The sequence below is a fragment of the Leptonotus elevatus genome, chromosome 6 (assembly GCF_054856555.1).
Source record: "Leptonotus elevatus isolate MCC_2025b chromosome 6, RoL_Lele_1.0, whole genome shotgun sequence".
Lineage (NCBI taxonomy): Eukaryota > Metazoa > Chordata > Actinopteri > Syngnathiformes > Syngnathidae > Leptonotus > Leptonotus elevatus.
This window is the reverse complement of record NC_141244.1, coordinates 21,623,667-21,651,165: the sequence shown is the minus strand read 5'-3', so window position 1 is coordinate 21,651,165 and position 27,499 is coordinate 21,623,667. Positions and strand designations below refer to the sequence as shown.

The 27,499-nt window shown below is 39.2% G+C and overlaps 1 long non-coding RNA gene across 3 annotated transcripts in view; it reads left to right on the top strand.

Moving 5' to 3' along the window:
• Positions 1-208: 208 nt before the first annotated feature.
• The window catches only part of LOC147172727 (uncharacterized), a 111,024-nt gene continuing 83,733 nt past the window's right edge, over positions 209-27,499 (top strand). Inside the window, exons 1-5 of one of the 3 annotated variants that reach the window (XR_015095283.1) lie at positions 209-423; positions 510-549; positions 834-913; positions 1,948-2,093; positions 20,251-20,351. This is a non-coding gene — a long non-coding RNA (uncharacterized LOC147172727). Of the gene's footprint in view, positions 424-509; positions 550-833; positions 914-1,947; positions 2,094-20,250; positions 20,352-22,557; positions 22,905-27,499 lie in introns of those variants that run through there. The other 2 variants (XR_015095285.1, XR_015095284.1) reach the window with 2 other exon arrangements.

Genomic DNA, 27,499 nt, shown 5'->3' with positions numbered 1-27,499 from the left:
GTACCAAATTATCAAAATGGGTATTAACAGACATTTTATTTTGTACTACTTATGCTTACATACATTCCAGCCAAAAGGGGAGTTAGTGGTGTTAACAGCTAGCAAGATTTGAATATAACTGCAGTTCACTAATCCCCCCCCCCCCCCCCCCCCCGCCCACGGTGTCGAACTAAAGCCACACCCCTCATGACAAAAGTACTGAGCACCATTAAGACTTAGCTAGCATTAGCACTGTAAACAAGGTTATGTTAGCCACGGCTGCTACATTGGTAGCATGATGACTTATTCGAAATGGAGTGTTACTTTTACACTCAATGTTATTGACCTGTAGTTTTATTCTTATCAATTACAAATCAAAAAGAGCTGATGAACTTACCCGCCGAGCAGAAAAGTTGCTAATTGTGAATCCTCTCAAATGCCGAGGTAGGCTACCTTTACTCTGCCTCTGTTGCTAGTCTTATGACCAGATATTGGCAAATGATTTATTTTTCATTTTTCATTTTTCAAAGTGGATATTCAGTCATCTTCAGTAAAGCTCCTAAATCCAAGGTAAAATATCAGTGCAAGGCTCCCAAAGTGTGCCCAGGCAAATAATTGACACCTTGTCGGTCACACCTGTCTCTGATTGCTTGTTGCATGGTGGTTTCTTAAAAATTATATTAGAGGTGCAACATGGGGCCACTCTCTCTTCTTCAGATCATTTCAATGTTACTGTCAGGGTAGAGTGACATTTTTAACAACTATGATGAAAAGCGTTTTTTTTTTTTTTTTTTAAATAGCAAACTCAAAAGTTGGTACTGAATGTGAGTACTCTGACATTTTGTGAACACAAGGTTTCTTGGACCAGGACATCGGAGGCCTTACCGGTGACACATTCACAAGTAGCCTTGGCTGAGAAATGCATGAACAATAGGTGAGTCAAGCCCTGGCTGTCTTCTTTCTAAGGGATTTGGAATGGCCGCCTACTACCTGCTGCCAACATTGTTTGCAGCTACCATTGTGCTTGACGCTTTTGTTGGCCTCATTGTCAAATAAGACTGCTTTCTATGCTGTCATCGCGCGCTTATATGCTCTTTGAGTGTTTGTCCACGATGTTGCAGTGTTGGCGCAAGCGAATTCTGAATTTCTGCTCATTTCTGCTGCTATTGTGTTAGCATGTGTTTGTTTGAATGGGGGACTTTCGATGACTGCAAGTGGTTACTTGCTTGTTGTTTTGTGATACAGAAATTTGTGTTGGATTTCTTTTTTCTTTTTTTTTTTAATGGAGTCATGGAATGAACTCTGGTAATTTGCTATCTAGACAATTTCACGTTTTACACAGCTGTGTTGGTTGTATTGATTGCTTTATTTAAATCACATTTACGCTAAGAACAGTAAAGCTTTTTTTTTTGTTTAAATGCGATGACGTTTGCTAGCTAACGCAGAGCTGCACTTTATTTGTTTACAGAGTAGCTTGTGACTAAAGCACAATTAAGTAACATTTCCTGACGCTTACTAAATATTGTATGTTCTGTGTGGGAACTTGGTACACCTCAGTGCTATTCTGAAAATACGAATACATGTCATTTGTTTTTCTGTCCGCGTTTCACCCAAAATTGGTGCGCGACTCACTTTTAATGGGATTAATCCTGGAAATGTTTCTTGACACCAAAACATTGGGTTATGCCTAATAAAATCACCATTGCATCACTTTTTTATGTGTGGTCTCGAGAAGCGTTCCGTTTTTACCTTAATTTGACTGCGAAAGTGTTTGAATGTTTAACAGCCTGTAATGGATCAACTCTGTTATGTTACCCTAACGGCTGCCGCATTCAAGTGAACATTTTTACTTGTTTTCCAATGCCGAGACAAACTTTCCAAGATAAGCACTAGAAGGCCCGAGTCAATATTTGGTCCTCCCTCAAGCCGTTATCACTCAGCGACCCGACAGCGCCTCTCTGTTTCCAGGTCTCGTCTCTTTCGGCGCCTTTTTGCGATCCGACAAGAAAGCGAGAGCTCCCCTGGTCATTACTTCCAGCGCTGTGACAGCAGGCGGCCTTATCTGCTTGGGCCCGACGTGAGCCGGGGCCCCCGCGCTGATGAATAGACACCAGGTCGTGCTGGTTCCCTCTCTGTCTCCATCTCACTTGTACACTCACCCGTGAAACCTCCATGATGAGTGCAAACACATGGGTGAAAGTGAAAAAAAAAGAAAGAAAGAAAATTCCCCAACAGGGTTATTCCAAAGAGCCTAAAATAAAGTGTGAATGTATTTTATTTATTTTTTGTTTATAAAGTGATAATAGTAAAATACATGTATTATCTATTTATCAAATCACAAAAATAACCCACAGTCCTATTTGTACATTTTTTTTAATTAATGTGTTGATTATTTTGTAGAATTGAAAAATAAATGTTATTAAAAAGTAGTGGGAATACAAAATAATTCAGTAGTTCTTTTTTTTTTTAAATTCCACTTTCATTAAAGCTGTTTGAAAAAGAAATACAAAAAATAAAAGAAAATTAAAAAGCAATAAAAAAAATTTTAACATCGAAGTCTGCCTTTTTTTTTTATGTAAAAAATAATTTTTTACATTTACAAAAATGTTGATTAGGCACACTCAAGTAAGCATAATTTGCCTGTGTTTTTTGTAATTAATATAGTATAGTGTTTTTTGTCATTTAAAAAGAATACTGACAAAATGGAAATATGAACAGATCATTTTAATTCTGAATGTTAAAAGTCTTTTTTGAACTTGTGAAAATTAAGTTAGAACATGTGTTTATTTTTTTTTTTTTTAAGTTCAATGAAGTGCAAATTATTTGGTTTTGCAAAAGTAATGACAAATGACAAATTCAAAGAAAATTATCTACTTCATTAGTGTGACTTTTTTTGTGTAATTAAGAAAATGCTTTTAAAAAGTGCCAGATGATAGGCTTTTTTAATTTTAATTTTATTGATTTTTTTTTTTACAAAGTGTCAAATAAAATTTTAATACATAAAAAAAAATCATTAAAGCATACCCAAAATTAACTGTGACTAATTCTTTTTTTCAGCGCGCCCACACACAGCCAAGGGTTTTTAATTAAAGCCCTGAGTGGCAAGTGGCCTATTTCTTCCACGGCTTTTTCAAATTGAAAGCGAGCGATAAGACTTATTCTTAGGTTGCTTTATCAAACTCATCTATTTACTGCTGGATCATTTTTTCTTCTCTCCTTTAACCCCATAGTGTGAGCCTTCCACCTTCCACCTTCCACCCGAGCCCGAGCTTCAGCGTAGAGTCAATAAGTGATCATTGTGGGGTTAGCATGGCTGTTATAACACGCGAGGTGTGGGGTTGGTGGTGGTGGGGTGTTTGTTGAGGTTGGTTGCTGCAGCAGAACCTCTCGGCCAGGGATGCGTGATGACAGAAGCAACATTAAAATGTCCTCCTCGATAAACAAAAGCCACGTCTCCTCGCTCTATTTTAGCCAAGTCTTGCTTCTATCCCGGATGTTTCTTACGCTGAATGTCACTGCGTGTTTGTCTGCACCATCAGCATAAAAGCTAGAAAATAAAAAGCGGCGTTGGGGGGGGGGATGAGGTTCGGAACTCCTAACAGAAAATGTGACAATGTGAAACATTTATGTTGGCTTTTGATTTGTTTTGCGTGGCGATTGTATGGAAAAAATAAAACAGCACGGGCAGATGACCGAAGTGCATTCCTGAGAAAATGAGCTCCGGTATTTGTGGATTTGACCTTGCGAAGCCCGACTGACGGTTATAAAGCACTTGTCAAAAAGCCAGCACCTTCTGCGAGCGCCTCTGTCCGCATGAATGTTAGACGCCAAAACGTTTTATCTTCATTAAGCCTGGACCGTCGCTTTGGGTGGACACAGCAGGTGCAGGACAACAGACGGGACAAACGTCAACCAAAATGGCTCTTTCAAACCAGGATGGCTGACTTCTTGTTTGAACTCGGGCTTGAGTCCTTCACACTTTCTAATGTGTCCTAAGCGGTAAATGGACTGCTTTTTATATAGCAGTTTGTCTACATCTTATGGTGGCCAAAGTGTTGCACAAAGTCTCACATTCCTTTTACTAAATAAATAATAAATATTGATTGTGTAAATAATTAAAAAACATTCATATTAGGGTTCGGTGTCTTGCTCAAGGACACTTCAACACGGTCACAGGGGCTGAAGATCGAACCTACAACTTCCCCTTTGGGAGATGACCACTCTACCACTGAGCCATGCCACCTGTCCTCTTATGATAGACATGTTGACCCAGTGTTGTGTCATTAGGTGAAACTGGTGTTGGTGATCTTCAATCTTCATCAAACACTGACACCACTCAACTAAGCATATAATTCCATGACTGTCGTTGGTCAAAGTGCAACCTCTAACCCAAGCTTCTGTAGCGGGCGATCGGATCCGCCAAAGTTCCCGCCTTTGGCCGCCACCCGGCTTGCTACGCACCCGACCTCTTAGGCCCCTCCTACAGGTGGTGAGCCTATAGGAAGGGGGAACCATGCTTCTGATTTGGGTTCAATTGGGCAACTTCACTAGTCGGAGTTTGTTGAACCATGGAGTATGCCCAAAATGGCTGCTTCAAATCAAAATGGTCCACCTGCAGGCAAAAAACTTTACAATTTACTGTTGCCCGCCCATGTAGGACAATCATGTCCTAGCAGGGAGCTGTGAGAGGTCATTTGATGTGCTGCATCAAATTATTCTATTTCACTTAACTGGTCTGAATTATTATTTTTTTATGTATTATAAATACTGTATCAATGTTCGCCTATGAATGTCTGTGGCATCTAGTGACAGGCAGAACATCTGAATACTCACCCACTATATGGCAAAGGTTACTCCACCTTTTGCCATTCAAACAGAATAATGACCTTTCATTCAACTAAACATCGCCAAATTTCACGCTGAGTAAGTTATTTATAAGTAAATTGAGATGAGACCTTTGCAGTTATACTTTTTGCTACATTTTTGTTTGGTGGTCTGTGGGATTTTTCCTATGTAATATGTGCATCGGTCTCGGGTAACAGCTTGTGACTTGGGGCACTATGGGGACATTTTTCTTGTACAAGCGCTTTGATTTTGCCCAACATGGCTGAAATCCTGAACAGTGTTGGGTTTTTGAGACTTTCTCATATGTCAAGTTTCAAGGAGAAAGGATAGAAGAAAGCGCCTGATGCACCGAGTTCTATAAACTTTAGCGTCACAATTGCATCCGTCCAGGATTACTGCTTCTGATTGAACCCTATTGGGGAAAATTCCCTCATCTGAGTTTGTCAAAGTACCTAACCCCTGGAGTTTGACCAAATTGATAGTTTGAACTTGTGTCCTTTAGTCTTTTTCGTATATCTTTTGATGGACAATTTAATGTGAATGGTTGAAACTGGTGTTGGGCACTGAATTATTTTCAAAAATGTCCATGGGACATATTTGAATGACTTAAGGTGTTTGGGCAGCATTTGTGCTTTGGCTAAAAAATAGATTTCAGCAACCTGAACCAGTCTGATGGTCTAATATTATATACTAGGTCAGACCTCTACCTCTCTTCCCTTTCACCACGTTGGAGATCTTTGCACAGTTTCGAGTGTCGCCTCAATGTAGCTTTGTGTCCTTGAGCTTCTATCCATTTCTCCCGCCTCGCTGCCTTCGCCGTGCTCCGTCACCCATCTCCCCCTCCCCCCCTTCCACCTTCACACAGGGAAGATTTTCTAATATCCATTACTTCCACCAGGGTCAACACAATCCCACCGGGTCCGCCAAAGACGTGGCAGGTGCCGATAAGGGCCTTGCTCCAGACGCCGTAATAACTTAACAAATCCCTCCGTGACCCGCAATCCCTTCCCCTTCACCAGCGTGCCTCCGCAGTATTTTCCATAAAGCCATTAAAATTGACCCGGTGTCATACTAGGAGAGGGCAACACGGGTCGCGGGGTGCAATGTCGTCACATTGTTTTGTTAGTTTTTAAAATCCAAAAGTAAACTGCGAGGGGTTTTGAGAGGCGGTTTATGAAGTGAACGTTTCAAAGAAGACGAATGCCATTTTTGGACAATGTCATACATAAAAAAATAAAATAATCTGTAAACTATTTGTTTTTTTTACGACGGCTTATTAGGGCCCTCTAACAAAACAATTTTTAGAGGGTGGGGGCAATATTTGGAGAAAAAAACTCACAATATGCCACTTTGTAAAACAAAACTCTTAAATTTGCGGGTTTATGAAGTGGCAAATTTGCGAGTTTATAAACCTCAGAAACTTATGCGAAATGTGAGGATTCGTTGGTGGTTAATGGGACACTGTTTATAAATTGAAAAGGCAGGATGGAGACGGATTCATTCTTAATTTGAACTTGATGAGACATACACGGCAGCTAGAGCGACAAGACTTCCTGATCATGACTAACACTAAGCAATCAGAAGCTAGCATACTTTAGGTAAAAGCAAGTGAATGACGGAGAGCAGCAGATTCGACACATCAACTTAGCTACTTGTACAAAAAATTACCAAAATGTATGAATGTGTAAATAATAATTCTGGAAACTTAAATGTACAAGTAAATATACATTTTAACAAATTAACTTAAATGCTTGATCCTTCAGTTGCGGACCTTCGTAAAGCGAGGCGTCTTCGTCGCTGGCCGTACGCAAGAGCGAATGCTTGACATCGTATGGTTAATCTCTGCTACAGCAATTACTATCTCCTTATTTGAAAACCCGATCGAAAGTATTGGCACAAACATCAGAGTAGTACGCTTCGTGTATTTCTCGTACGTTTTTTCTCTCACAAATTTGCTACTTAATAAACTCGCAAAGTTAGTTTAGAAAGTAGCAAGTTTTTTTCTCGGAATATTGCCCCCACCCTCTAAAAAACATATTTATACCTGGCCCTAATACGCCGCCATAGTTTTTAAGGGTAATTAATGGTTATGATATTTTATTTTATTTATTTTTTTAGTATTTTCGTTTTAAACTTGACAAAGGAAATATTTCTAAAATAGGTGTGATGTCAACAAATACTGTGGGATTGTTGCACAACTAATTAAAAGTTTTTTTTTCTTCTTTAAAGTACCCTTGGAGTTGTGTCTGTCCTTTTATTTCCTTCACTTTTCGTTCCCTCACAGTATTCAGAAACTATCGTGCAGTTCTTATCTGATGTCTCGGCATCAATACCCTCCCAACCGCCCAGCTCCGCCCCTTCCCGCGTGCCCTTCCCCAAAACCCCGAGCTGCCAGTCATGCTTTAGCAGCATTGGAGTGGCAATAGTGTTAATGATTCATTTCCCTTGTAATCCGCGCTCAGGCCGATAAGCTCGCGAGACGGCCGCCGTTATTTGTCGCCGTTCGCCATTGTTTGCGGTGTTAAATTAAGCCTCGGTGATCCATCCGTTGAGCCTTTGTTGAGCGGGAGGGGTGCGAGGCGGGGGATATGTAGGCATGAGCTGCTCTCATAGATTAACCGTACGGCACAAAAAAAAAAAGGTGTCCGCCTGATAGCGATGCCGTTTTCGCATTTTGACAGCACTAATCACATCTCATATTAAGCCCAAAAATTCACAAAAGCACAACAGAAAAACTAATCCATTGAGGTAAGCTTGACTCCTGGCTAGTGGTGGAAGGTAACAAAGTACAAATAATTCAGTACTGTTCTAATGTAGCTTTTTCTGGTGTCAACAACTGCAGCTATATTGCCATTTAGCGTATAGGAAGTTTTTTTTCTCTTGTTGCGTGAACAACTACAAAATAGTTGTTTTAATTTTCCTGTGACATTTAGTCCTCTCCTTCTCGCTTCTCTCAGCTTCATTTTAGCGCCAGCTGTAGTCACTCTCCATACCTCCTCCGGGATGCATTTTTCACCAAAGTGAACCTCAGTGGGCTCTATGTTGGGGCGAAAGCCAAAAAGTCCAAAGTCCAAATGTTCCGATATTATTCAATCAATAAAATACCATGATCAAAATGTTGTAGAGTGTAAAGTAAATTAGCTGTGAAGAGAAGCACAACAAGCGTGGCAAAGAATGTCAGGGCCAAAAATGCTGAAAACGGTATAAAACTGTCCAAAACGCGTTAGCACGACATATAGGCAAAAAAGGTAGCAAAGTACAAATTAAGGAGAACATTTCTTCTTCTTTTTTACAGCCAACCCGCAGGCTCCTCTTTCCTCACTTCATAAAACACGTTACACAATAAGACACAATATAAAAAAGAAAAAGTCATCAAAAGTTCCAAACAAGTATATTTAATATTGGAAGCCACTGTAACATTAACTCTGTTTTAATGTACTGTAGGATTATTGTTACTATTGTATTATTGGTACTTGTATAATGATTTGCGCAGGTTCATCATTTTATTCAGTGATCTTTCACGTTCCACGAGAGGGCGCTCGCGTACTACCTCACTGGCATAAACCAGAACATATGGTCCAACTATAGTGGGATTTCCATCCAATTGTTTCAAATATTTAAAAATGTTTTTACTGAAAATTAGCAAAACGGACATGCGACTTATGCCCGTTTCCATCCGTTCTTCTTTTGCGAATATTGAGAGGAGACTCCGCTGCTGTAGGTGGCGGTAAACACCATAGAGATGTGATCCACCAGTAATATAAAAGAAGAAGAAGAACAGTAAGCGACTGCGCCGTGCGATGACGTCGTATGAGTTTGCTTTTGTAATTCTTGATAAACCGTAGCGTTTCTTTCTTTAAAGAAGCGGATATTAATACAATTTTAGATGGAAAACATTCCATTTAAAATTGCATTAATATTCGCTTTTTTCATTAATTCCACAAAGATTTCTGTTCTGTCGTCCTACCAAACATACCTTACTTTATCGTCCGCCGTTGCTTTGGGACTACAAACGTACGTGTGATGTAATATCCGGTCAAAACGTGTAATGTGTATCCTGTCTTGTCAGCGTTTATTTACAAAACCTGTTTCAATAGCCAAAATGAGCATTTTCCTTTTTTTTCGATAAGCTTCCAAATCCACCCCGTCCAAGTGTAAAAACTTTTTTAGCGAATTTTGGGCCATTTTTCAAATTTCTAGCGTTTCCATTCAGTTTTATTTGCGCATTTCTTGAAAATTCTAATAAAAATATGTAGATGGAAACCCACCTATTGATGCACAGAGATGCAATCTGGCTGCCCAAAAAAATACATGTGAAGTGTGTAACTTTTCAAAAAAAACATTCATTTTGGGAATATAGGGTACCTTTTACAAATGTGCTAGCATAGATGAGAATGACAATATTTGCCTTCCTGATTATGGATGGAGCTCTAAGGACTTAATTCTATGTTTCCTCACGTGAAGACCTTATTTCCTCAAATAACACCCAACTATATTGAATCCCACCATGTGACTGTATTGTTCCTTCTCTGCAAACTACACTGTAAAAATTAACTTTAAGAAAAAAAAGTTCATTTTTGTTTTCATGTTGAAGCAGTGCGACTTGCCGTTGTGGGAGTGCGTTTGGTAATTTGCGCCCCGAGAGGCGTCAAATTTAGAACGCACCAACAGCGACCCATATTATCTTTTTGAGTCAGGCAAAAACCCCGCCGGGCGTTCTGATGTCACAGCCACCTTGCGTTATAATTGTCACATCACTACACTTGGCATGTGGCATGTCTTCCTTTGACGTTAGAGCAAATACATTCATTCTCATGTATTTAAATAAAATATCATCCCTCTGAATATTTAGATCATCTTTCCCTGTTTTCTCTGCTCCATTTCTGCCATTTTATGGTACAACATAATAAAAATAGAGTTCTAGAAACAAATTGAGCAACAATATTAGTTTTTTTCTACACACATTGAGTAAGAATGGCAAAACGATCTAGTAAATTTAAATTAAGTTGGTTACAAAAAAATTTACATTTTAAAATGTGCCGAAAATATATAAATACTTAAAAATATAGTAATTCAAAAATTGTCCAAAAATTAAGATTGAATAACAAATGTGTTTTAAGTAAAACTGTTTTTATAGAGATTAGATTTTTTTAATCTAATCTAAAGTGATTCATTTTTTTCCATTAAAAATGTGTTAATTTGAAAAGTATGAATAATTAAGATTTTAGATAAAGAATGTTGAAAACATATATTTAAAAGTTTAAAATCATTCATTTTAAAATCTGTCAAAATATTTTGTCAATTTTATATTGCTTTAAAAATCGAGATTATGTGTTTGATAAATTTTAATAATTCATAGAAGTATCAAAACATTTAAAAAATAACATAGTTTTTACAGAAGTATGACAAATTATTTGATTAAATAAAATATGGTTTCACATTTAAAACATTACATTATTTTTCAATGTGTGCTTCCACTGTCCTAATTTTAAGGGGACCCGCTTCAATTGGCTGGGAATTGGCTGCGTTCCATCTCACAATGGAGCACAATGTCGCCCACATGCACCAAAAATATAGTATCTTTCGTGTGGCTGGAATAGATTAAATGCATTTAAATGGGGGAAATCGATTAAACATGAGTTAATACAGATACCTAAAAAAATTGAGTTTAGTTACGGTTTTACTTCCATTGCAACTTTTGCATTGGATCTCATTCAAATGGATTGTTAAGAATCCTGTCACAATACGCCACAGCAACAAACACCTTCCAACAAAGCTCTTTCCGCTACATACATTCACCCATTATGAGTGTGACCAAATTCACTTCAGTCCCACATGTGCATCATTGCAATGGCAGCCAACGCATGTCAGCAACGCAATTAGTTAACACCCAGTTTTGGTTAATGATACAAATGTTGTGTTGAGCGACTGGCAGCACGCTGGATGCCAGCCTTCTGTCGCGAGCTCTGCCGAGCGTCATGAATGACAATGAGTTTGCATGGCGGGTGGCCCCTTAATACCTGCCCCCTCCCCACTCGCTCGCTCCCTGTTACACATGAAACATCCCACAAGCTGGTGATGCAGTGATATGGATGTCATTCACACAATCAAAGAATTACAGCGCCGGCGCTATTTCTTACTTCCATATTTTCTTGTGGTTTGCATCCTATGTTCTTCTTCTTTTTGCTTCCTCCACCCATCCTAATCATCTGGATGCCCCATGAAGAGAGTGGCTCCAGTGAAGGTGGAGGACCTGCAGAACACTGATAAGTCTTTTGCTTTAAAGCCGGGCAACAAAGATACAGAGTAGTATGGGTAAAAATAAGAACATTTAGGATGTCACATACCAATGCAAATCGCCGCTGCCAAATGAAACACATCTTACTTTTTTTTTTTTCACCTCATCACATCATCTAGTGGCCCCTTTTCTAATACTCGTATCATGATTCTTATGGGACATTTGGGAGCCCCATGAACATTTTCTGTGTGGATGCTGGTAACATGGTGTCGGTGAAGCTTCACACATTTAGTTTCAACCTTTTGGTGGTCGATTCGTCCAACTTAATCGACTTTCTTTTCCCAGCTTTTAAGTAGCACTAAGGAACTTTTCAACCTTAATAAAATATTTTCATACTGTAACTCTTCTGAGGAAACATTGACATGGCCCGAGGGGGTCTGTATAATTTTTACTGGCACTAAGCAACTTTGAGGAGGGTGGTAGGAACACTGCCACACAAAAAACTACAAATGTACTGACTGCTTTATGGCATACGTCACTTCCCCCTTTCCCCATTCGTTACAAAGACGGAAGTCGATTTGAATGTCGATGCATGATTACTGCTTTCCTGGCAGAAGCTGCAAAACGACTGAAAAGTTTTGTCTGAGGAGACAAAAAAACGAAAAGGGAAGCTACTTGGATAAAAGGACAGTCAAGGATCAAAATCGGCACGGATGTCACTCGCTGGCGTGAGCTAAAAAAAACGACGCAATGCGCTTGTCCTCATGGGAAATGTGGTCTTCCTTCAGGCATAACATTACTGCTTTAGTCCATATGGCGCCGCCATAATCAACGTAAATCGAAAGTTCCTTATTGTCGCTTTAAATAGTGAGCTGCTAAGAAATTGGACGCTGGGCTACAAATTGCCCTTTCATCATAGTTTGGCCACTCCTGGTATTGGTCAATTCCTTTTTGTGCTTGCTAGGGCAATTGAGGCAACGCTATGCGGGGGGGAAAAAAAAAACACTGGCAGAATTTAAACTTACAAGGTCTTCATTGGACAGCAAAGATAAAGCTAAAGCTAAATTGTTATTGTGAGTAAATGGAGAACGCAATCCCTCTTAATCTCTGTCAGTTTTAGCCTCAACCCAAAAAGCGATAAAAATAATGTTCTTTGCGCTGTTGGCTGTCGGGCAGGTTCTTTATTTTATCCCCCTGCCATCTCTTTGCAGGTGCTATAAGCCCTTTCACCACAACACCTGTCATGGCTGTAATCTCCACGGTAGGAGATGGACAGATATCATCTCCAAACTGACTTTTCATTACACTCCGCACACCCCGTCTGTATTTAGAAGTAAAAGAGACCTCCGGGGAGTGATGGCCACCTTTTTGATTGCATTCGAGAACCTCAAATAGGCCCAAATTAAACATATTGTCACTTGTTTGTTTTTTTACATTTCCAATCATAATTCAACCTTCTTCGTTGCTTTCTTTCTTTCAATTTAGAAAAAAATGTGACATTGCTGCAGCTATTCCTTTGTCTACTTTCCGCAGAAGTTTGCCAAAACTTGCCCTGTACATCTTTACTTGAATTTATTGTATAGATATGTGCACACTGGACACCCTCATAGTTGCCATTTGGTATTCACAAATTCACCTATAATATACGAATTCACGCATAATAATATTTTGGGGGAAGCTATACTGCCGCTAATTCACATATTTGTTTATTAACATTATTTAACAACACAATAGTAATATGCACAATGAGTAAGAGACTGATTCTCCAAATGATGAAGTCCTATTTGCCCTGATTGTTTTTTTTTTTTTCTTCTCAGAGGGAATTATTGACTGTACGTTTTCTGGTTGATAAAAAAAAAAAAAACCCACACGTAAAGGCTTTGATCGGTGGAAGTAATCTTTATGGCAAATCTTTCTAACCTTCCTACTTTGTAGAGCAGCAGTCAAGGACTTTTACTTTTTAATGGAGATGATCTATCCGATTGGTTGATCGATAAAAATAATTCCCTGCGGAGTTGATGCAGGTGTTCGTTTATGCTTGGATGCTAATGTCATTGATTAGCAGGGGGCTCTGATTGCACTTAATAATCACGTTTAATGATCGGGAAGAGTTCAATTCCATGTGCGTCACTCTAATCAAAGGCCTATTTTTGTCTATATGAATGACACAAATGTCATTCAGTCCGTAAATAACATGAAGCACTATCGTCTTGCAATGCAGATGGCACCACTTTGCTTTAGACATCTCATTAAAAACCCAAACATGACCTGTGAGTTTTCTTGAGACTTTTTCAGTTTCTACAACAAAGTTGAAAACATGAATATTCCAGCAGTGTGCACCTGGCCCATCGCAAATTACGCAGACGCTCCAGTTCGATTCTTTCATATTTGGGAGGGAATTGGAGCCTCTGTGCCTGGCAGCTGCTGGCACGCCAACAAAAGTCAAAAAGTCAAAGTTATTTTGATGTTGCGCTGGAATACTCGACACGCCATGTTACAAACTTTTCATTAGCAGCAGTTTCGCGTTGGTCACGTTTTTACGCTCTTTCAAGTTTTTTTCCAACTCCAGGCCATCAACATAAATCCCCAGAGAAAACCCAGGATTTAAGAAACATGCTATAGTCAAGCCAACTTTAAAGATATACTCGGGCTGTAAAGTTGTGGACGGCAGACTTAAAACCTGGTGCATCTTGATTTTAATGCTGGTACACTTGACAATTTGGTGGCTAAAGGTTGACTAAACTTTACTCCTGCTGGAACCACGTCTAACTATTGGTGCAGGTAGTGCAATGCGAAGTTGATGAATTTGATCGGGGTGGAAGACGGTCTCCGAGTGCCTACTCACCCTAGCCAACTTGAACATGTGAAGAACAACATCCTCATACATTACAGTACATACTGTCTGTAAATGCACATGAGAAAGCACGCGGCAATGGAAAACGCTGTGGCGTCGGCAAGTCATGTAGAAAAATGACGTAAATGCACCGCACCGAAAATCCGCACCGAATATTACGCGAGAAGTAATTCCAATCCATACCATCAGGGCGCGGGATATAAAAATGTCAACTATGCATGCCAGTTACTTTTTCTATCATGATGTCCTCCCACGTGAAGGAAACCCTCCGGCTTTTTGCACAGTATCTTATATAAAAGTAAATGATATCAAGTCGCGTCCCCATGTCATGCCATAGTTTGGCTTTTATACCTTTGTCGGCATACACTTTAATGGTAACATCATACAATGCCGATCTCTCTTGAACCAAAGAGACAAAGTCCTCTTCCCGATCTTCTGTCCGGACAGACATTGTACGTTCAAATGCGGAGGGTTCAGCAGGGTGACAATGCGCAAAATGAGCAGGGAAAAAAAATGGTCCAGGCTTTCCATCAGTACTGTTTATCCGCGTTCGTCACTTCCTCTTCTTGCCCCGTGCGCTGATTCGCTAGCTAACAGCCAATCACAGTGATCAAATGCCCCGACGCCGATGTCAAATTTGCTGAAAACGCTCCCCCGTCGTATTCCAACTCGATCCGACTTTACGGCAGTAATTTATACACTGATCAGACGGCGCATGCCGTCGGCCCAACGCTGTCCGACTCCCGACGTCGGATTGGTGTATCTAGGCCTTAAGGCCTTTGCTGGTCGGGTTGAGATGGAGAGACAGAGAGGGTCAGATGGTGGATAGAGAGAGAGAAAACAGGAAATAATGGTTGAGGAGACACAAGAGAACAATGGGCACATCAACAGTCATATCTACAACAGATTCTGGTCTGCTACGAACACCACCATAGCAGCAGGTGGCGTTAAAGTCCCTAAATGTAAGGTCATTGTAGCCATTGAGAAACCTGAAGACGTTCATTCCTGGAAAAGACAACCCTTGAGATTTGCCTAGATTGTCCTCGAGTGGTCATTTATTAAATACATACCAGTCAATAGGAATAAGAGTATGATTTCATTTTCTTTAAAATGATGGCGAAAGTGTTTTATATGGAAACAACGGAAAGGGCAAATCGCACTGAACAACATTGAATTCCATATGACATTGCGGGTCGCTGTGATTAAGTTTCCAACAAACAACTGTCAAAAGGCCAAATCAATAGGTAATTTTGGGGCCGGGCGAGAGTAGCGGGAGTCAATATCCCTGCGTCAAGACCTAGAGGGAGGCTGGTAAAAGGATTAGCCTCTGCTACCCTTAAGTTCGCGCCCATAATTGTCTTTGAGGCGCGTGTGCGGCCCCGTTGTTCGTTGTCTCTGGCCCACACGTTCACCGTGAGGAAATCGATCCAAGACGAGCCCCTCCGGCCACTTGATGCCGTTCCTGTTTTATTGCTGCGTTTTTTTTTTAATTTAAATTAATAAGTCCAACACTCTGGAAAAGATTAATGCGAGTCCCGAGGTTAATAGCACCATCTGTATTAGGCAACCAATCTCAGTGATTGTATGTAAAGGATAATGATAATCAGGGGCTTTTTTTGTTCGATGATGTATGCCATGTGTGTCTGCAGAAAGGCTTTCCGCCGGGGCGGCCGTAATGCGAACCAGTGATAGCTTCGTTTATGGCCCGAGGCTATGAATAGGGACAGTTGAATGAATCAAGTCCTAATGCGAGCATTATCCTTTAGACGTTGCTGCTTATTGCTCTAATGCTTGTCACCGGAATCCGAGCGGGAGGAGGATTTTTTTTTTTTAATGTCCGCTTTTATCAGCCGTCTCCTCTCGCTAACGTTCTATGAGTTCAAACTCGGAGGCCTTATCTTTTAAAGTACTTAATAATGCATCATGTGCACATAACCCACTGCTATCTGCTGCAGAGGGTAGAAGATTAGAGACCTCTCCATGCTTGTACTAAAATTGTGCTGTGTTTTTGTTTGCTTGTTCAACTGCAATGTTTTAGCAATTAGCGGTGGGCACTCTGATGGGAACAAGGCAGTAGTAGATGGGGGGGGGGGCAGTATAATCCTGTGTAGCATATTATGTTGTCATTACAACACAAGCCGAAGTAAACAACAACAAATAAATCTAAAATATATATACAGTGGTGGCTTGAGAAAAAAACTCCCCCATTGAAATGACGTTACAGTATTCGCGCCTGCATCCAGGCATGTTTTTATAGCGGCACTTATTTTTTTTTTTTTTGTGCTCTAAATTAACTAATTCTCACTGCCATTGACGGCCATAGACGTCAAAAATTAATTTGAACTATTTTCCCCCACATTGTTCAAATGAATTTTTGACGTCTATAGCCGTCAATGGCAGCGAATGAGTTAATACAAACACACCGACTCGTAGTCCTTGCACGTACAACGTCCTCAAATCAACCGTGATTTAAATGTCTACCTTTTGTTTTGTTTTTAAATTATAATTTTTTTTGTTTTCAAGGAAATTGAAAGTTTTGGAAGGACATTGAGGAGGGTTAAAACAAAGCAAGCCTTGTTGGTATTGGATAATTTGAAGAACTTAAAGAGAATTTATTGTCTGATTAGACCTTTTTTTGTTTTCTTTTCCTTTTGTCTTGTTCAAATGGACGGTTCTATGTTATGTTGTGTGCTAAGTTTGCAATTCTCATGTTCTATGGAGAAATAATTTGGATGCTGGTTTTGGTAATAAGAGGCGGGGGGGGGGGGGGGGGGGTCGGTTGATTTTCTCTTAAAATGCCTAATTGCCACTGGGTGTTATCCTAAAATAAGTTTTCAATTACATGTGACGTGTTATTTATTTGTTTACACCTAAATGAAAAGTACTTTAAAAAAAGTACTCGTTATTTCTTTCTTTCATAAGTTTTAAAATGCTTGAATTTGCAAGAGCGGGATTTAGAATGGAAATGTGCTGTGCCTGTTAATGCCACCGATCTACAAAGACGTTCAATAACAAATAATAGGTGTTGTGAACCGGAAGCCAACCAACAAATGTCGATGAGAACAATAACAGATTATCGCCCTTGCACCTTTCGCTTCCCGTTGACTCGGAGAGTGAATGTTCGGAACAAAAATACAAGTCGAAGAAAATCCTCATTATTGTTCCTGATCCTCTTTTGACACAATCAACACATTCAAAGGATTTATTCTCTTTTGAGAGTGCTTTTCTTTTTTTTGTGAGGGAGGACATTTTTCGTAAAGATTGAAGAGGGGACAACCTGAAATGGGGTTGGCTGACCTGGGATGGATGCGATTGAAAGAAATGAAAAGATCATTTCATAGTGAAGGGATTGGCTGGCCCGTGATTCGACTGGAATCCGGGCTGATATGTGACATCCTGGAAAAGACACTTCACCTCCACTAAAGCTCAACAGGAACAGATTCAAAATACTCCAGCTGACAGTCAATTCTCTAATCAAGTTTTTGATAGAAAAATCTATATTTAATCATTTCTATGATATTTTCTTTTTTGAGAAGTGGAACAGATTAAGATGTTAAAATTCAGACACATTTTTAATGGACTTTTCTCATTCAAAACTCAAAATAAACTTTCATCCTGTTGACAGCTGGTACAACTGACTTTTTATTTTCCCCATTGACTTTTGAGGGAAACATTCAGAGATAAAGATGAAATGTTAGCGTTTGATTTTTGAAAATATATTTATGGCTTCATTTCATTGATTTTGAAAGAACACTTATATTTAACTGCCTTTACCTTTTGACCATTAATGAGTGGTCATGTTTCTAAAACATTATTAGCACTTTGACTGTCGCTTTTAAATGGACCCGCTCCAGAGTCGGAGGATGTGCACAGATGGCGAGTACATGTACGTGAGCCTCGCAGGACAATTAGCGCGTGAATTGATGATGATGCCGCCGCCTTGGCACTAATTGGAGGCGAGTAAATGAATGAAGGTGATGCACCTTCGGAGCATCTCGGCAGGCCGTGCTCTATTTTCGGTTTTTACGATCCCCCTGATGTGAAAAAAGATTGAACGCGTTACATATTATTTCAAAAATGAGACGTCTACAAATGATTCTGTGTGGACGCCTAATGAATGAAGATGCCGGTTATTAAATCCCTTGCACAGATTAATTAGCACTTCAAGAAATGTTAGTCTGGCTTCTGTTATGAATCTTAATGAATTGCTTCTTCATATTGATATATTAAAAAAAACACGTGTCAGACTTGCACTTTTTGATTAAGTCTACTGCTCATACTGAGGAATTTTAGTAACAGACAGTCTATAAATCTCTAACTTTCTTATGTCTTATTTTTCCACTAACACATTTAGATTTAGCAAAATGCCATTAAATCCTGTTCAGGCACCTTCATTTGAATTTTTATTGTGTTACTATGGGAGTAGCTCCTGCCTTAACGGACAGGTGTTGAAGCCTAATAATATATGGAATGGAATCATATTTATTGTCATTGCACATGTCAGAAGGACAGAGTAACGGAATTCACTTAACACTTTTACAACCCACCCAACAGACATAAAAAGAAACAAAAAAACAATGGCCAACAGAGGGAGACAGAATGAGAAGCCAGACGGTTCAGCAAACCACAATTTCTCAGATGAAAGGCAGAAAAAGGGGGGAAACAGCTCCAAGGGAGGAGCACAGTATAGAATTTAAAAAGAAAAAGAAAAACTCGCGGGCGATTGCTGCCTTAGATGGACAGATATTTAGAATACTAGCATGCTAGAGGTTGGTGTGCTAACATACAGTATAGCAAGATAGCAACCAAAGTACCGAAGGTGCTCAGGCAACTAGATGAGGATTTTACTGCATGCTCTTTTCACAGGTACTAAACTGGCTAATGGGACTTGATAACTTGCCAACATGCTAAACAAAAAAATGGCGTGCTGATATGTAGCAAGGTTAGCAGTTTGATTAGAAAGTGTTAAGGTAGACCTGTAATACAAAAAAATAGGCTTCCTAACTCATGTATATAAGAAATGTATAAGCTGTTTAGTACCACTTCAAAAGAGAATTAATCTAATGAACTTTTCAAACAAGATTTTCAAACAAGTCCCACAGAAGAAAATCGCTACATGCTAGCCATAGTCCTTTTATTACGGTAAAGTAGTTATTTCTTTTTGTCCTTTATCTCTCTCCTGTTGGTGTCAATTTTTAGTGGTGGAGTCTCCTGGAGGTTTGGCTGGAGGACGCTTTCTCTTTCAGATTTTCTTTTGTAGTTGTTTTTTTTTTTTTTTTTTCTAGGCGACAGCCCCCCCTCCAGGAACCCAACAGCAGTAAATCAATAGCTACGCCGCGTGGGCAAATGACAACCCGTTTAGTTTGGCAGCCTACTTCGTTTCACAAAACGCCGCCCGGCCTGAAGCCCGGGGTCCTGAGGAGGAAATATTTCCCCCCCGCGCTAAATCAGATTTGACAGCAGGTGGTCCGGTGGAGTTGTGAGGGAGTCCCGAAAAGAAAAGACTCAATTCTTTCTGCATGCAGCTGAAGCGCCCTCGCACCTCCTGCTGATTCGATACTTCAGGGGCGTGCCCTTAATTGTGTCGTCTGTCTTCCGAATAAGTGCTTGGAGTGGGAGTGTAAAAGATGCAAAATGTACAAGGCAAGAAGGCACCTTTGGCAACCACTTGGTTAGCAGCTATTCAGTTAGCAACTAGAGGCTAATGCTAGTAGCCTAATACGCCATCTATCAATATGTTGGAATGAAAACAACAAAGAAAAAAGCAAGACATCCAGAATTAATGTTGTGTGAATTAATTGAAAAATAAAAGACAGATGAAATTGTATGTATCATTAACATAACTTAAATACAAATAGGAAGTCTCGGGAAGGTCTAGTTAAACAATTGCTTGAGATTGGCTAAAATACTACCATGATAAACTATAACCTGCAATCATGAAGATGTGAATGCTTATCTTTTAGATGAATACTGTTTGAAATCAAAGTTCAGCTTCCAATTTTTTAGTTTTGGTGCCAGACATTACATCTGGATGGGTGAATGAATGTTATTAACCATCTTCCATGAAATACTAATAGATTTGGTAGATATTTGTTTGCCTTAGTCCACTATTGTACTAGATCTTTCGTGGCAGCCTTAAAACCTTTCATTACCGTCCTGTAAAATGACAATAACCGAGTTAGCCCACTTTTGTTCTCCACGGCTCACTTGCTTATTGGCGAAAGAAAATATTTTCATATTCGGCTTTCGTGGGCCGATGTATCGTATACTTGAGCTATTGCTCCTGAACCATCCCCCAAATTATTCAATCTGCCGCTCCTATTTCTGGTTGCAGATAAGATGGAGAATCCATGCGGTGGGAGCGCTTATCGGAATTCAGCACACTCTCTCAGGAGGCCGGGCTTTCACCACCACAAGTCCCTTGCTGCATTTCAGGTATGACCCAATTAATGTCGCCTTTGCAGCCATCGCCCAAAAGCACAATGACAAATGATAAGAGGTTGTAGGAAAAGCAACAGGGGGTATTTTTCCACAATTACCACCAAGAAGTATTTCTGGAAAACAACAAAAACAATGTCCTTAAATGGGCTGCATTGCTTTTATGGAACGCACAGATGGGCCATGGCCATTTGTATGTGTGGTTAAAACATGTGTATGTAAAATTGTTAGTTTTAATAATTCATCACCATTTTAAATGTGTTTGTTTAGAATCACTTTAATTGAAAAATGTCAACCAATTAATTTTGTGAATGCTGTTATGTTATTCACATTTTTCTTCCGCCCCCAATACTTTGACATCCATCTACTTCCACCTTATTCATCCGAGTCGCATATTTCCAATTTCAACATCTTCCAAAAATTCACGGTTTGCAGGCTATTATTTTTCTCATTCAAAAAAATCAGTTTCACCCAAATTCAGCATTTCCAACCAAAAATTACCCAATTCACATAGTTCACATTTGAAATTCAAAACATTCAGCTCATTCAGTTCAACTTGCTAAAAATTCCTACTGACCAATACATTTTTAACAAAAAAACTTCCTATTTATTCCCAATGACACATTCACCGAAACAGATCATTCTCATCATCGTTCATTTGAAATTCAAAACATTCACCACATTTAATTCACCTTGTTAATGACATGCCAAAAATATTAACGTCCAACATAAATTTCCTCATTTATTCACATTCCACATATACCCACGTATTCCCAAATCATTCCATATCCCTCTACAACATTCCAGATGCATAATTTTTTTTCATTCCGTAATAATAGAATATTTAACACAAAGTTTTGTAATCAATTACAGCCTATTATTCAATAATTTTTTTTGTCTTATTTAAAATGAATCAATTGACAAATAATTTAATGAAATAAATGAAAAAAATTCAAGACAAAAAAAATACAGCTGGGGAAAGCAGCAAAATTAATTCTTAGCGGTCCGGATTAAAGAGCGAAGCCATTCTTTTGCCACCCCTCCCTTAAACAGTAAGTCAATGAGCTGTATAGCTCGTAATCAATTGACTGTATATCCACAGGAAGTTGCAAGCCTGTACTTCTTTCCAAGTATGGATCGTGTGCATCCTTGGAGAGATGTAAAACAAAGTGCTACTAAAGACTTGGCGGGATCACCTCAAATGCACGCTGAGATCGTTATTGACACTACTAATCAGACGGCAAATGCTGGGCCCTGCAAAAAATACAACGGGGAGAGAACTACTCACTCTAAACCTTCAAGTGGGAAGTCCACTTGAACAAATAAGCAGTGCTGCTTCAGTTGAGCCCTCGTTTATTTTCGGCTAAAAATAATGTGATGCCACTGAGCTTTGGCCGATGCCACCATGCGGCACCTGTCAAGCTGAAGTTGATGTTGGCGTTTTAGGGTGGTTTTAAGAGTGTGTGGCTCAACGTGGAATCTGTAAAGCTGATGTTCGTATTTAGAATAACGAATGTTCAACCTTCCTCCTTCTATACTGCTAAACAGTAATGCCGGCACGTGTAGTTAATTTTATAAATAAAAGTAGTTTCAGTTCTATTTTTTTTTTTTTGGGGCATTTTCACTTTTATAAATTTTTTGATTTTGTGAACATTTGAGTTTGAGCTATTCCTTGATAACCTTGCTTCGAAGAGGTGCAAATCCATTTCAAGTTTCCACAGAACTAGTCAGGCCACACTCACCATCACGTGTGAAAGTTTAGCTCTGGTAACAAAGGAATTAGATGTCTGAAAAGGAAATGAAGCAAATTCAATTTCCCGGGGCTGAGTGCAACACAGAGTCGATACCGCACATGAGAAAGCCTCCCAAAATGTGATTATCATTCAGACCCGATGAGGCGCCCACAACTTAATAGAATCTTTCAATTTCGATCCTCCAAACAACAACTCTGCTCGGTATTGTGATCGGTCTCCATTTGTCGCCGGGCAGGTGAGGAATTTGACAATTGCGACCATTGATTTATTTAGATAAGAAATTTCACCACTTTGAATAGAGCCTCCGACGAGTTGCGCCGGTGCTTAAAGGGGCCTGAATGAGCGCAATAATGAGTCAATAGATTGAGGAAATTGGTTTGTCGCAGTGCAACAAAAGTCTCGCCCGCCGTAGCTCGAAAACCTGCAACTTTCCACTCACTTTTTCTCAGGACTTCACAAAGATATCTGCTGATTTCAATGGTGCCGTACTTCAGAGAAACCAAAAGTGAAAGATGAGAGCCGCGTTTGAAAGGCACACTTCCACTGATAAGCTCGTCAACAAAGCGACAAGGCAACACTTGAAGCACCAACGCCGGCCGTTTGTGTCGAGAATGAGGTAGCGTCCAATTAGGAGCTCGCACTGACTCAGCATCTGGGGAACAGTTGGCTGCTTCTCTGTGTAGTGTGCAGAGATGCTGACACAAAGGGGAAAACAGCCTGGAGACGAAGGTTCATCCCCTGTTGTGCACTCAGGGTGGGAATCATGGAGTAATTTGCGGTACAACAATGCAACGCAAATTTTCCGATACAGCAATTATGGGACATTTTGAAAGAAAGAATACTTTATACTGTACACCTGAGTTTGTGACTCTGTGCGGTGAAAATAAAACTTTTAAAACATCACATTACCTGCAGTTGGTATATTAACACAAAGTAACAATGGTCAGCTCCATTGATGTCGTGATTAGGGGTCGGAAAGTGCGCTAATTTGCTATATGATACTACCCAGATGACTATGCAATCAATCAAAACAAAACATCACATTTCCAAGGTTGTCTGCAGTTTGTTTGGTAAAACAAAGTAACAACGGTTTGCCCAAATCTTGATGTCTTGTTAGCAGGGGAGTGGGAATCGCTGAGTAATGACCTAATGCAGTTAAAACATTCATTTTACAAGGTTGCTAGCATTTGGTTTATTAACTCAAAGAAAGGGCAGTCAGTTCCATTCTTCACAGAGAGCTTCATGAGCAGGGGTGGTAATTGTAGAGTAATTTGCGATACAATATCATTTTGATGTGGTCATAAAATTAATTTTCTAAGGTCATCTTCGTTTGTCTTATTAAAACAAAGTAACAACAATTTTGTTGTTCCTTCTTGATGCAGTTGCTGTGAGTAGGGGTGGGAATTGTGAAATCATTTGCAATATGATATTAAGGATAACTGATCAATTTTGTCTCTTCTTGGTATATTGAAAGAAAATATGCAAAACATAAAGTTTTCCCATGATTATTGGAACTTGGTTTATAAACACAAAGTAAGAACAGTCGGCTCCAATCTTGACAGTGTGAGAGAAATATTATCCTGGTAACTTGCGATCAAAACACAGGGTTTATGTAACAACACTGGCATCACTTGGTTTAGTAAAACAAAGTAGCAACAGTCCGCCAGATTCCTGACGGTGTCGCTTGAAGGGGGTGCGAATCACAACACATATATTTTTTATTATTATTACTGTTGTCCACACTTTGTTTGTTAACACAAAGTACATGTAATGACTATGGAGTGAATTAAGAAAACATTGAAAGTGAAAGTTTATTTTCAAGGTTCTCAACATTGGTTAATTAAAACAAAGTAACAAGTTTGCCCAACTATTGATGGTGTTATGCATAAGATAGACGTGGTATGGTGTTATCTTGGTGACTGATCAACACAAGGTTTATTTCAAAAGCCGAAAAAATATTAACTTGGTTCGTTAACACAAAGTAATTTTCAACTATTGTATGTTGTAAGTAGGGATGAAAGATTTTGTAGTATGGATATATAGTGTGCGGTTATTTACTGCAGTTTGTCCCTTTAAACAAAATGAAGAGCTACGTGGAGTTTTAAGGAAGTCCAACCGCTCTGTGAGTAAGTCACCCAACTTGGATTTGACATTTACGGCTCCTCTTGTAATAGTTTCCATTAAGGCCGCAGACCCGACTTCACATGCATCACTCTTTCTTGCTGTTCCGCTCCGCCACGTTTCGATAAAGTCCCCCCTAAAAGAATTCCGCGCCCAATGTTCTTTGTGGTAATGATGGTTTTTTATTGGTTTGGGATCATTTACGAGCGCACGTCGTGAAACGATGGCCGGAGAAGAGTGAAGTCGATCATCTTTTATAATGTAAGAGGACTTCTTCTCCGTGTGTGTATTGGAGACTTCATCACGCAAACGATGGAAATTTGGACTCAGACGATCGCTTGACCTCCACGCGAGGCTAAACCCGAGTCGCTCGCTAATTTAGGGCTGCTACAGACAAAGTGAGAGACGTTTGCTTGGTTACGTTTAATTTCCTTTGAGTCCTATATCATAAAACTTGATAAACGCAGATTTAAAGGCTTATTTGAGATGACGTCCTCGCCGGAATGAAAGGCTAAGTTTTGCAAAAAATGTATCATGTGCGTATTGCCATCGACATTTTTATACATACAGTATAACCATTGATACGGAAGACAACATACAAGAATTTACTCCAGAAAACATTTTCTGAATGAATAAGAAAAACAAACAAAATAGTTATTGCATTGAAATAGAAGGATAATAGTACTGTATTGTTTTACGAAAAAATGCATAGTCAAGAAAAATTAACTAATTTTATGGAACAAAGACATGACTTTATCAGAAAGTATACGTTTTTGAGAAGAAACTAATTTCGCAAGAAAAGCAATGGCAAAAAAAAAAGAGCATTGTGCATCATAAAAAGAATAAATGCAGCTGTGTGTTTTAGTCATCCGCACACACACAAAAAAAAAGCAAAACAATTAACTTGTCTCAAACAATGAAGACATTTAAACGGCAGGCCTATCTGTCAGAATGTGAGTTTAATCTGTTTTCCAGAGCTGCCCTGCAGTAACGGCACAAAGTTCCTCCTCATTCATTTGCCACTTTCATTTTTCACATAATAAAACATATTCCTCCCACCCTGCCGTCCCTCCATTAACTATTTTCTTTATCTAAGAACAACAGCCAGAACTGCTGCTTTTTAAGCAAAGCCGCTGCCGCTAATCCACATTAATATTCATAGCAATTAAATCCTCAAAGGGTCGGCGCCATCAAAATTAGAAAATGATTTCAATGAAAATAGAAATAACCTCCGGGTTTCCTTGCAGTATACAGTACGTCCCGTGATTAGCAAGTTTCTTTTTCTTCAAGATATAACTGTAACCGAAAAAAAAAAAAAAAAGATGATCAGATCTTAAGTATTCACACAATCTTGGTTCTAGTGAAACTGTTCACAAGTTGACCTCTTAACCATCACAATGCTTTGAAAAATGAAGATCGATATGTTGCACCATAATAGTTTGAATGATGTCCAAAATAGCGTAGGTCAGATCAGGGCATGTTTCTATTCGGCGCTTGAGCAGCAACACGTTCCAATTGATCATGAAATGTTCTTGGTAAAAGTAAGATCCTTATTGATTTTAAATGATGTCAGAGGTCAGATCAGCACGTTTTTTTTCGGCGCTCAAACAGCAAAATGTTTCAACTGATCTTTGAACTCTTGGATTATTGCTCTCGGTTTAAGATGGAACCATATTGATTTAGAATTTTGGCCGAAGTCGCCGTGGGCAGATCAGTGCATGTTTCTAGTCGGCACTCAAGCAACAACATACATCAATCAATATTTAAACTTTCAGGGAATATTGTTTTTGGTCAAAACACAATTGCTTTCGAATGTTAGCTGAAGTAGCAGAGGGCAAATCAGTGCATGTTTCTAGTCGGCACTCGAGCAGTAACATATTCCAAGCCAATCTTTAAACTTTCAGGGAACATTGTTTTCTGGTCAAAGCATTATTGATTGTGAATGACATCTGAAGTATCCATGGTCAGCTCAGGATATGATTCTATTCGCCGCTCGAGTTGCAACACAACTCAACCGGTCTTTAAACTTTCAGGTATTGTTCTCTGTTGAAACAACAATCGTATTGATTTTGAATGCCGTCCAAACTCGAAGAGGCCGAATTCATGTTTTATTCGCCGCTCGAGCATCAATGCCAATCAATCTTTGAACTTTCAAACATCTGACCATGATTCTTGAAAAATTCAGGGGATTATTATATTCAAAAGCAATAACTCCTCAACTGTAAAATAAACGCCTCAGTACATGTGCCACTTTTAGATTCCCCGGTTTAATCCACGTCCATAAAAACATCAAACCGTAGATTTCCTTTCAGTCAATCTGCGCATGCTGGGGGAAAAAGATGGTGGTGTGAATCACCTTTGAGTGCCTATGATGCAAACATAAATAGGATTACTGCGCTCTAAAGTCAAACACGAGTGGCAAATATAGCTCTTGCGCTCTTAGCGTGTGCATTTTTGATCTACTGCAGCTCATCTGCGACGTTTGTGACATTACTTAGCACAACCTCCATCTCAGCATGTCAACCGAGACGGGATTCAGATTGCTTGTTGTTCAGATGCAACTGAGAGTCCTTAAACATAAGATTTTGGAGAATATTTACAGGTAGCAATGTAAATATATTAACTCATTAACTCCTAGCCATTTTCACTGAAGCAACCCGCTTCGCTCCCGGCTGTTTTACTGGATTTTGCAAGGCCCACAGAATATTGTGTTCTATTGCTATGAAAACATGAAACCTCCCAAAAGAAAGATTAGAGTCTCTTCTTTCATCAAGAAAAAAAAAGTATATTTGTATCTGTTTGCGTTTTGCAGAAATTAGTGTATATATATATATATATGTATATATATATATATATATATATATATATATATATATATATATATGTTTCATTATTCATAAATCTGTTGAAAACACTTGTTTTAACATAGCTCAGGTTGATCTCTTATACTCTGCTTCTACTTGCTGGTCGTTTTTTGTAATAGCTACCATTGCATTAAGCGACTTCTTCAGATCAGAGGCTGCCTCAAAGCATTCTGTATGATATAGCATTAAAAAAACGGGAAAAACGTACAAATATGTCTTTGGAAACTTGACAATATTTCAAATAGAACGTTGTTGGGAGCTGAATGTAAATGTTGAATGTAAATTCTGTACTAAGGTGTTGCACGACTTGAACTTCACGAATGAAGAACGTTGTTTAGACGAGTTGTTTGCCCTCTTGCTATAATCCGTGTAGTTTAGAGGGCAGTTTTCTCACTGCCTGTCTAAG